Source organism: Solanum dulcamara, chromosome 10 (genome assembly GCF_947179165.1).
Source record: "Solanum dulcamara chromosome 10, daSolDulc1.2, whole genome shotgun sequence".
Classification (NCBI taxonomy): Eukaryota; Viridiplantae; Streptophyta; class Magnoliopsida; order Solanales; family Solanaceae; genus Solanum; species Solanum dulcamara.
The window spans coordinates 37313049-37324963 of NC_077246.1; positions in this window are offsets into that span (position 1 = coordinate 37313049).

Consider the following 11915-nt stretch of genomic DNA (forward strand, 5'->3'; position numbering starts at 1 on the left):
CCTTTCACATCTGAGATGGTTCTATAGATCCGAGTCATAATAAAAATCCCTTATACTAACCTTGGACTTTAGCAGGAGGACAACATCAACAAGAACATGTAAGTGATGACATGAAAAGTTACGAAGCACACAGGTAAGTAAAGGCATGAAAGAGATTTGTTGAGTAAAGTATTGATATGTAAAGTTAAAAAACTGAAGGGAAAAGTAGATAGGGAAGTTCAACAAATGCAGTTTGAAGTTGGACATACGAGGTAAGTCCATTATTTATACATTATTACAGTGGATATTGAAAGCCCTGTGTGTCTTTGATATAAGATGAATATACATATATGTTGGCCCTATGAGGCATTGTTGGTATTTTCTGCATGTAGGTTGTGGGATATTAAGGGGTATAGAGGAAACTCTGTCAAAATTTTCTCAGAACAAGGAAAGGGAATGAAACATAGATTCCTAATATGTCTTGAAATTGATACCGAGTACCCCTATTATGTTTAACTAAAGCAGTAGAAGGTACACTCCATGTCGTTGATAAAGGGCACTATTTTTACTTAGGGAATTTTATTTCGAAGAAACAAAAGCCTATCTAGTCAGTAAAGTTCAGACCACGGTATCTCCAGCCGTATTTATGCCGTAGGAAACAAAAAAAAGGGGGGCTCAGGTTGAAGGGTAAGACGTGCAGCAATTGAGTTTCCCTTTTCTTGAAAAGTGCCAACCACCAACTCTTAGTTGTAAATTAGAAAAGTTGTACCTCAGAATATTAGCGACAACATATGGTGGGAAAGGGCCTCCATTGTACCTCAGAATAGACAAAACAGTTTCATACATTAGTGGTCAGTGCCAAAAACTAGGCTCCGATACAATGGAGCCTTTTCCAGCTGAGCTGAGCGGGATCCTAAGCTGACAGACTGCCAAAACCTGTGGGCATGAAATGCAGACCCCCCCCCCCCCCCGAATAAAGGGGGGTCAGTACTACATATGCATTGAGTATGTAAAACATAACATAGCATAACTGGGATAGGAAGTAATGGATAAATATATCATAAAAGAAACCTCGATACTTATACTCTGTAAAGCATAAAATGATGCATGTTCAAATTATACCATATAGCCGGCCCTATCAGCCATCCAGTGAATACATTTGTAAAACCACCATAGACCTAGTGCCATTACCACCTTATTACAACAAATCATCATATATATACATACGTAACCCGGCCCTTTAGTGAGGGGCAGTGGACAATGTAATAGAATTGAGCACAAATCTGATAACCAGCCCAAGACTCAGAGAAGAAGTGTAACAAATACACGAGTAGAGTAGTAAGCAACCATATGCAATTTAAATCATTATCAGAGACTCGATAGAATTAGAAAGTTAAGCTTTTCCTTGAGGACCTGAGTAGTAGTGTATTCATCTAGAGTGTCCTCCAAATGCCATTATGGGATACATCAATTGTAATCTCGGGGACCCTAGACATGTATTTACATAGGGCCAAATCGTTTATGGAATCAGAAACACTTAGTACCATATAAGAGATGCTTAAAAATGGAATCACTCCACTGTTCATATCATATCTAACCTACAACTAAGACATGTCAAAAAGAAAGAGAATAAACTCTGTGTAGTCTGTACTTTCCTTCAGGTGATCATCACACATATATTTTATATCTGACCTATCATGGGGCTCGGTGAACAATTATGGCATTATAATCTTATTTTTATACCAAGTACCTATCAAGAGAAAGGATAGGTAGCTTTCCACAAAATAGTTTTTAACACGTAGTAGCCTTAACAGGCAACACTCAATTCTTGCAGGAGTTCCAATACTAAGTAGAGGCTAGGGATTATAAGGCGTACTTAGAGTTCTGGGAATGGAATTATCCCCTCAATTCACATACAATTCACTTATGTATAAGACATGCCAAAAGGAATGAAAAATAGCTTTACATACTTATTCCAAAACATGCCAAGAGGAAGCTTCACATACCTCTTATGAGTTACTCCACATCACGTTCACCTTGTCGTCCTTTGAACCTATTCAACATGGAAGTAATACGAATATCAACCACTCTTGACTTTCCATCATCTTAAGTTGTACCTTAGTATTCATGGAATCTATTTCCTTATTCGTCTCCTCGACTAGTTCTTTAATTAGTTAAGGCGTTAACGACAATCGGGCAGCATCTCTCCTATAATGTGCCCTATTCGAATTTCCAATTATACCCCTAATACCTACAGACAACAAAAAACATAACCATCAACTCATATATATATATATATATATATATATATATAACATGGCAAAACTACATAATATAAACTCCAAATGACTCGCTCGAAACTACGATACCAAAATAAGGTTTCTAGTCTCTGTTTTGAAAAACCTTTAACCGTACGAAGTGGGGGGGCGTGTGGGTGCAACCAGCAGCTCCCCCAACTCCTTTAGAAAAATTTTAGTCCTTGAAACACACCACCACACGACCAGTAGTAACCCCTACATGCACAATGCCTCATTTCGACTATAATTTAACTATAACCATTCTAATTTAGTTTATTTTGAACGTCGAGCATTTACCTAACTTTATTACACTTCCATCAGTATAAAAGGTGTATAATACACTTCATAACGACCCCATAAATTCCAAATTTAAAAGGGAAGCCTTACCTTACCCGAAATTGGCCAAAACTCGCCAAAATTGTGCCTCGGAACTTCTCTACCACGCTTTAAACGCTGTGGCTGCTTGCTGTCCATTTTGGGATGCACCAAGCCATGATTGTATATTAGTAATACCTCCATAAAATTGTGTTATATGCTAGATAATTAATTTATGGAGCAAAATTGGGACTTACCTTATTTTTCTCCCCAAGCCGTCACGTTTTTCTCTCTAGAATTAGGGTTTGTTTTCTTGATCTTTGGCTGATGTTTAAGTGTAGGAAATTCTCTATAAGTTGCATATACACATATATTGGTGTTCCCAAGAGGTTACATGTGTGAGACCCTAAGGGGGACACGTGTCCATCCCCTATTGGGCCACCGTGTCCATGCAAGCAAGGTGGGGGCTGCCACATGGCAGTGAGGCCCACCTCCTAAAGAAAGTGGGTCACCTAATTGACCCCAAGTAGGTGTGTCACCTTCTAGATTAAGGTACTTCCATGTGTCACGCCTTCATTGGCTGCCACGTGTCATCTTAGCCTCCTCCTCGTGGGTTTGAAATTTTATCTTATTTTAAGAGCCTATGTAATCCGTGCTTTGCAAGCTTGGTATATCCTCAAGTAGATCAAGTATGTAAAATGTTTAATTTAGTAGCTTACATAGGTAAATTGAGTCCTATGAGTCATTACTTGACCTCCAATTCCTTCCGGATTCTTATGACTCTATTTCCAAACTTCTCTACTATGGGGTATCACATTCTCCCTTCCTTGGAGTCATTTGATACTGTCGTAGCTTATCCAACTCACATGATAATTTCTAAGGATTTTAAGAGATATTTCGAGTTTAAAAGTATGGGGTCTTACAATATATGATAGAAAGGTGCAAAGATGGGTTGAGTCAACTATCGAGATGGAATTAGTACTACAGGCAAACTAATAAATGGCCATGGTTAGACCAAGGGTCTATTCAGACATCAATTATAGGATAAGGGAGAAAAAGGCAAGGTAAAGCATGAGAACTATAGAGACAATGCTAAGATATTCGTGGTACCCTCTCATATTCTTGTAAATTTATAGAATGATATAAGGTAACGTGTCTAGAAGATTGCAAGCAGGAGTAAGGAAAAATTGTGAAATGGTTTAAGTAAGATGGGTAGGGCAGGACGTGTAAATCCCCCTATTAGTTCTAAGGCTAAAAGGCCCCAATATGGTTGAGCAAGCTATTAATGAGTAGCCTAGAGTTGGCAGAAATTCTATACAGATAAGTGACGTGGCCATCTAAAGTTCAAGTTGATGACTGGGCATATATATCTCCACATTGTTTAGGAACACCATAGATATTTAATTCACGGACGAAAATTAGAACTTACCTTGAATTCTCCAAACCGTGGTTGCTTTCTTTTTTCCTCTCTACGTTTCTTTCTTTTCTTGCTCTTTGGCTGAAATTTTGTCTGAGAACTGAAGTTAATAGTCACACCACATACATATATATATGTTGGCTAAGGAGGTGACACATGTCATCCCTATAGGGTGCCACGTGTTGGTCCACGTATCCATATTATGGCTCCTAGGCTGCCACATGGCTCCTCTTCTTGCTGCAACATGTCATTCTCTTCTTCTCCACATGGGTTCGTAATCTCATTTTATTTTAAGAACCCATGTAATCCTTTCTACATAAGTTTGGTATTTACTCGAGTTGCTTAGGTATGCAAGACTTCTAGATTAGTAGCTTAAATAGGTAAATCGAGTCCTACGATTCATTACTTCGCCTCCAACTCCTTCTGGACTCTCCTAGCCATATTTCCAACCTTCCTCTCATGGGGTATTGCTTTCTTATTTCCTTAGAGTTGTTTGATGGTGTAGTAGATTCCCGACTCACATGATAACTTCGAAGAAACTTAAGAGACATTCCGAGTTCAGAAGTGTGGGGTGTAACATCCTTTCTCCCTTTAGAACATTCATCCCTGAATGTTAAACAAAACTTCCCTTAGAACTTTATATAGATTTTAGGGAGATTCCTTTCTATTGCCATAACACATACTTCCATCCAAGTACTTAATATACGAGTTTTAGTAGTTGGGATTACCTTTAGACATCGAGACTAGGTACGAATACTTGTGTTTCCTGTCCTCTTCAATTTCCCAAGTCATCCCTTTTCTTGTTTTGGTTTTGACACAATATCTTGACGGAAGGCATGTCTTTAGTCCACAATCTTCTAACCTGTTGACCCAGGATGGCGATAGGTTGCTCTTCATCGGGTAACTCTTTTAATACGTTGACTTCATCCACGAAGAATATTCTAGAAGCTTTCACTTATACAGTTACAAAAAATTGACGGGTGGAAAACTGAATGTATTATTTTTAAACCAAATAGTAGGGCCAACTCATAGGCAATTTTGTCTACTCCACACATGATCTAATAAAGACCCGTGTATCTCGATCGAGGTTTTCCTTTATTGCCAAATTCTATTACCCCCATCTTGGGTGTGGCCTTTAAAAAAAAGAAATTTATTTTTTTAAAAAAAAAAATTTATTTTTAAAAAAAAACCTAAAGCACACTCCACCTAAACAATATATTTGAAGAATCTCCACCCCATACTAGAAAAAATAATATGTTCCCAAGCATTATGTAATGACCCTCTTGGTTATTTTCTTCATTCTTTGGTATTTTTAGCATTTAGAGCTTTCCTACAATGACCCTAAGTCATTTATGACTTGATGGCACTGACAGTTCGATCGCTCAGTCGTTCATTTGGGTTTTATGCCCGTTTCCCTATTCTGGAGCTTTTATAACTTGAAAAGTTGACTTCAGTCATAACTTTTGGTAAATGACCTCAGAATGAAATTCTAACAATTTTATCAGCTCTGGAATGACCAAATTAGGTTGGTAGCTTGGTCGGCATGAGTACCGAGGTGATTAATACGAGTTTAGGACTATTTGGCGCTTTTGCTTAAGTAATTTAGCCTATAGTTGACTTTGGTCAATATTCTTGGAAGACACACACGAATGAAAATACTGATAGCATGTTAGTTTTGGAATATCTAATTTGGTCTAGAATGACCCTTTGTTTGCTTCCCAAGACTTTCAGTCTAATCCCAAGTCCCGTTGTGGAATTTGGCTTAAATTGTCCTTGGGTGTGGGACCAACTTTCAGTAGCAATGACCTCGTATGGAAATTTTGATTGTGCCATTGAGTCTGGAACATTAAATTTGATGGCGTATCATATCTCATTTGTGCGTAGGGGTTCTAACGAATGCTGAGCACTCCGTCAAAGAATTGGACATGCCAAAGTCCATTTTGCACCAGCTGGGTCTGGTGCCGTTGCTAAAGTTACTCCTTATCACTAAAGAGAGTGACGCAAAAGCGGCCAGAAGGTCACTAAAGTTACTACGCCCTCATGGGTGGTTGTCTCTAAAAGAACCGGGTCCTTGCTTTAGCGAGGCCAGCCTGTTTAGGGTTATTTCTTATGCAACCAGCGTATGACTAGTTAATCTATACCAAAGGGTCGTTTTAAGGTTCAATTTTTAGTTATTTTTTTAACTTTGAAGATCGATTTCTCTCTTAATTTTTAGGTAATTTGAGTGATTCCTAAGGCTATATCACGCGGTTTTTCTAGGGGAATCAAGTGGTGTGTCCAGAATTAAGAGTATAGACTTTGTTTGAGGTAAAATTCCCTATTCCCCTTGACTTTAGTAGTTTTTGGGCTAAGTTGATCCGTTTGGTGCATATGTGTTTTGTAACTATTTTAGTGATTGAAATGTGTTTCCTTTTGGAACACATGTTAGGATTAGCATCTAGGACCTATTCTCAGAGTCAATTCCATACATTATAGAGCGAGTCCCATAATTCCCAATTTTTACTCTAAAATTGGTTTGTCTCCGAATTTATTGATTTTAGTATCAAAACAATAGTATTGATGTTGTGATTAATATTTTGCTTAGCGTGGAGGCGATTCGCTGGACGAGAGCTTCATTGTGGTAGATTTGGAGCGGGCGTGATTGGATTCGAGGTAGGCTACGATCTACCCCTTTTGACCTAACTTTATTAGATATAGTGCAGTATACTTTACATGTGACTTAGGTGTGTACTTGTTGATATTAGCATTCTCCTCACCCAATCCCATTTTTTTATTCTCGGGGTAAGCCTTAGGCTAGAATAGTCCCGTCAAATCCTTAGATTAGGTTGTAAGCTTTGGTTGTGATGGTGACTTAGCATTTATTATTCTTTTTGGGATTGATATTGATGGACTTAGACTAGGTTTGGACCTTAGACAACTTATCATGTGGTTGTTGCCCTCTTAGCTAGGCATAACTTTTGGTAGGTCTTATTATGGATAGGATACCGCTTTATACTAGTGCCTGAGACAATTGGGGCTCGTCGTAGCCATAGTTTTGGCTTAGTGGTGATGGTTGGGAGCTGAGGTGGCTTATTTTTAGGGTAAGGTGTCATACCAAGATATATTTATCCCTCTTTATGATTTGAAGCCATGCCTCGATTGTTTCGCTTTTGTTTAGTGGTAGGCTTATGATGCTATCTTATCTATTATCTATTGTTGGGCCTGAGGCCATCTTCAAGGAGCAATTGGATCCCGGGTTAGTCCATTGACTTGTTGTGTGCAAGGATATGGTATTTCCTTATTTCTGTGTGTATCATGTTTTGATGGCATGCTTGCATTGTTTGAGCATATTTACTTGTTTTGTAGTACGATCCCGATATTGCATTGGTTTTTAACTACTATTTTTAGAAGTATTTCTCACATTTTTTCTACTTTTAAACTAGTTTTAATAGGAGTCGTGCCACCTAGATACTGGTTTGCCATTTTTGGAAACTTATGAGGCATCGAGGACATGTTTCTTTTTCTACTTGAGGCATCTGGGATGCGCTCAGTTTTACTTAGATATTTGGTGGATAGACGCCCTTTCTTTTCCCACCGATGCCCCAGGGTTTACCCTTACTAGCTTGGCCATGCCCATAGGAGTTAACAACTGGGTGGGCAAACCCTTTTTAGGTGCTCACGGTTGAGGTTACTGGTTCACTAATATTCAGAGCAGCGATGCCATTTCTACATCGGCTTGGTTGCTCACTTTATAGTACCACTACGGAGATTCTATTTTCTATGTAAGACCTGGTTTGGGCCCAGGTAGTGTATACGGACTTTCCATGTCCCCTATGGGCTCCTTTGGCCAGTGCACCACAGAACTGGATGAGGGAGTCACATGGGTCCCACATAGCAGGGCGAAGGTCGAGGTAGGTCTACACACATGTGGTTGTTGATCTCTGAGAGCCACCAATGATGTCACTAGATTTTACTACAAACTTGTATTCATTAGCATTGCCTATCACTATTATACTTGTATGGTGTGGTCCCCCGTTTTTATGGGGGTCGGGGGTATGTTTGTCATTGTTCGTACCTTCTGGGTTATGGGCATCAGGTCGGTTATTGTCTAATTATACTTGCTCTTATCTCTTGTTGTACTTGTAGTTGGTACCTTTGGTTTTATTTATAGATTGTTTACCTGGAATATAAGTTGGATTATGGTTCGTAATTCCTGGTAGGATCAATCGGAATTGTTCCTAGGGGATTATGTGGTTAGAGTTGTCAGTTAGCACTGTATTTTCATTAGAAGACTCATATGATGCCTTCTTCTTGTTATTAGGTTGTTGGATTGCGTTTTAGGTGTGTTCTTTAACTGTATTTCTTTATCTATGTTTCCAGTCTTCTTGCCTTATCTTTCTGCATTATTGTAATAATCCTGATTAGTTACTTGTACAGTATTTACTTGATTGTATGTTCATTATACTTACTTTGTCTGTGGATCTTAGTCGGCCTATGCCTACTAAGTATCATTCATTTGGTACTCATAATACACTTCTGCACCCTATAGATCATAGTACGAGTCATCGTTGTTGATTTGGACTGGTGCGGAGCAGCTTTTCACTCGGAGATTTGGTGAGCTCCTAGTGTCCAGAGTTGTCGATTTTGTCACGACCTGACCTAAGGACTAGCTATAACACGGCGATTGAAACCTCGAAGGGGTTCTAACCAAGCCTTTTGTAGATATCATAAGCATACACCAGGTAAAGCAAAAGCAGAAACATCATAAGAGAGTCTTAACTATGAATAAAAATTTAAGAATGTCATATGACAACATAAACTCGACACATTTGTCCAACTAGATGCCTTTACTCATTAATATGGCGGGGGCTAAGGCATGTCCCTAGCTCACTCTCAATATGAAACATAGAAAAAGTCTTTGGAAATAATAACTAACTTTATAACTAGTCCCCGATAAATGAGGACACACCACAACCACCGCTGGATAGCAAAGCTTAACTAGGTACGTAGATTAGTATGATCTTCAACCTCAACTCCAACATTATGAAACAATTTAGGAAAAAAATATGCATTAGTATGTTGGAATGTACTAAATAAGAGGGAGTGACATGCAACGTAAATCATTAAATGCAATGGTCAAGTAAATCACATGATAAGATGACGTAAGTAAAGACATGAGAAAATCATATTGACCAAAGCATTTAAAAAGCATAATTTAAAATCATACCATACATAGGAGATCATACATATGTGGGATAGGAACCATAACCAACAATAAGACAATGCGAGCTACAACATGGAATCCCGTTGTCTCTCCATACAACGAAGAAAAATGGGAATCTACTTGCTAAGGTAGACTCTACCCTGCTAGTTGGGTCATACATACGTTATATGTGGATCCAATAGCTAGTCATGATGGCAACTAATAGTGGCACGTAGTTTATGGGACATGAGGCTACTACTAAGACTTTTGGTAGGGCCTCCACCTTAAATCCAGTCGGTGCTAAGTTAAATCCCACGTAATAAATGCATAGCATAGAAATCATAATTACATATATCATAGTCATGATCATAAGTTTTAAATCATAGAGTAGCTCATTTTTATAACATACTTGTGATGTAAGAATTGTCCTTTCATCATTACAATTATATTTGCATAATTCATATCGTTAGGCCTTAGGTCACCACATATGGCCCTAAGTCACCTCTTAGGCCTTAGGTCACCACATATGGTCGTAATTCACCTCTTAGGCCTCAGGTCACTACATATGGCCCTAAGTCACCTTATTTCATAACTTGCATGAAATTCATACCTTGAACTTCGAGAAGAGCTTAATTGGATAGTAAATAATTGGATAGTAAATTAACTTTGAAATCATGTAATTGACTTGAAAACATGCATGATCAGAAAATTTATATCACCCCATACATAATTCATATAGATAATATCCCTTGGAAGTATAATTCAAAATACTCGTAATTTACATCATGAACCCTAGAGATCAAAATAGGAAAATTCATGGAAAAAATCTTCAATTTAATGCAATAACCATCAACTTATATCAAAATAGACTCATTATCATGATTTGAATCATAATTAATGCAATAGGAATACAGATCATAAAACTCATAAAATACCATACTTTAATTTGATAGAAAACCTTGAGAAATTCATTGGACTTCATAGATGAAAGGATCCATTAATAAATACCCACATACCTTAAGTGAGAATACCAAATAATTTGAAAGAATTTGAGAGTTTTGATATAGAGTTTCAGTGAATTTACTTGAAATCTTCAATGGAGCCCTTGAGATTCTTTTGTAGAGAGAGAGAAATATTTGAGTAGGTGAATTGTAGAAGAATGAATAGAATTAGAGGTTTAGGTTAATTTATACAGCTGAATTTGTTTCCAAAAAAGTCTAGATTCATTAGCTAACAATTAGGGAAAGTCCAAAGTGCTCTTACTAAAAAATAAATTCGGCTAGAAAACCATTGCCAGGTTCGCGATGCAAAGGCAAGCAAGTCTGCGATGCAGACTTGTCTCGCAGGTTACTGGTTTTCATAATTCTTTGAGAAATCTATCTTTTGATCTACGGGTCCTAAAAATCCACCAAAACTATTTTCCTATGGGTTTTTGACCCCCTAATCGATATTCCAAACTCATATTTTTCAAAAAGATTAAGGATAATGCACTACATGAACGGCCTAATTAAAAGGCATTCTTAAGGAGCTTATGAGCATTTTGAGGGATATTACAATACCTCTCCCTTGGGAACATTCGTTCTCGAATGACATCCAACTAATATAGGAAGGACATGGAAAAAGGACTAAGAAACCCAACATGGACATGAGGACACTTTGAAAAATGCATAGAACATGTGAACTTCATACTTAACATAAGACATAGTCCTTGAGAAAAATCATTTTCATAAATCATGCATGCATATGAACGACATATGGAATTGAAACTTCGAATTTTAATCGATTTGATAATAAATAACTTAGTACCTTTAGGCTCTAGTGAAAGGAAAGAGATGCGGATAACCCTTTAATATGTTTGATTCCACTTCCCACGTAGCACTCTCTACTTGTTGTTTCCTCCATAACACTTTGACGGATGCAATATTTTTATTTCTTAACCTCTTCACTTGCTGGTTTAAAATTTCAATCGGGATATCCTCATAAGTCAAATTCTCTTCAATACTTACATTCTCCAATGGCACAATAGAATTAGGATCACCCACAATCTTCCTCAACATTGACACATAAAATACCGGATGAACCAAAGCCAACTCAAGTGGCAAGTCTAACTCATATGCTACTTTGCCAGTGCGCTTCAATATCCTATAGGGTCCTATATATCTAGGGCTTAACTTCCCTTTCTTACCAAACCGTATTACCCCTTTCATAGGTGAAATCTTCAAATACACCATATCATCCACATTAAATTCAAGCTCTCTACTCCTAGTGTCCGAATAGGATTTTGACGACTTTGAGCCATTTTTTCAATCTTTCTCTTATGAGCCTTACTTTCTCCATTGAATCAACTACCAAATATGGACCAATCAATGCCATCTCAGCTACTTCAAACCACCCCATCAGAGACCTATATCTTCTCCCGTACAAGGCTTCAAAAGGAGCTATTTGGATGCTAGAGTGATACCTATTATTATAGGTAAACTCAATCAATGGCAAATGGTCGTCCCAACTTCCTCTATGATCAATCACACATGCCCTTAACATATCCTCCAAGGTTTGAATTGTTCTTTCATCTTGTCCATCAGTTTGAGGATGGAAATAGGTACTTAGCTTGACTTTAGTGCCAAGACCTTTTTGAAATGACTTCCAAAAATATAAACTAAATTGAGTACCTCTATCTGGTATAATCGACAAAGGAACACCATTAAGTTTCACAAGTTCACGAATG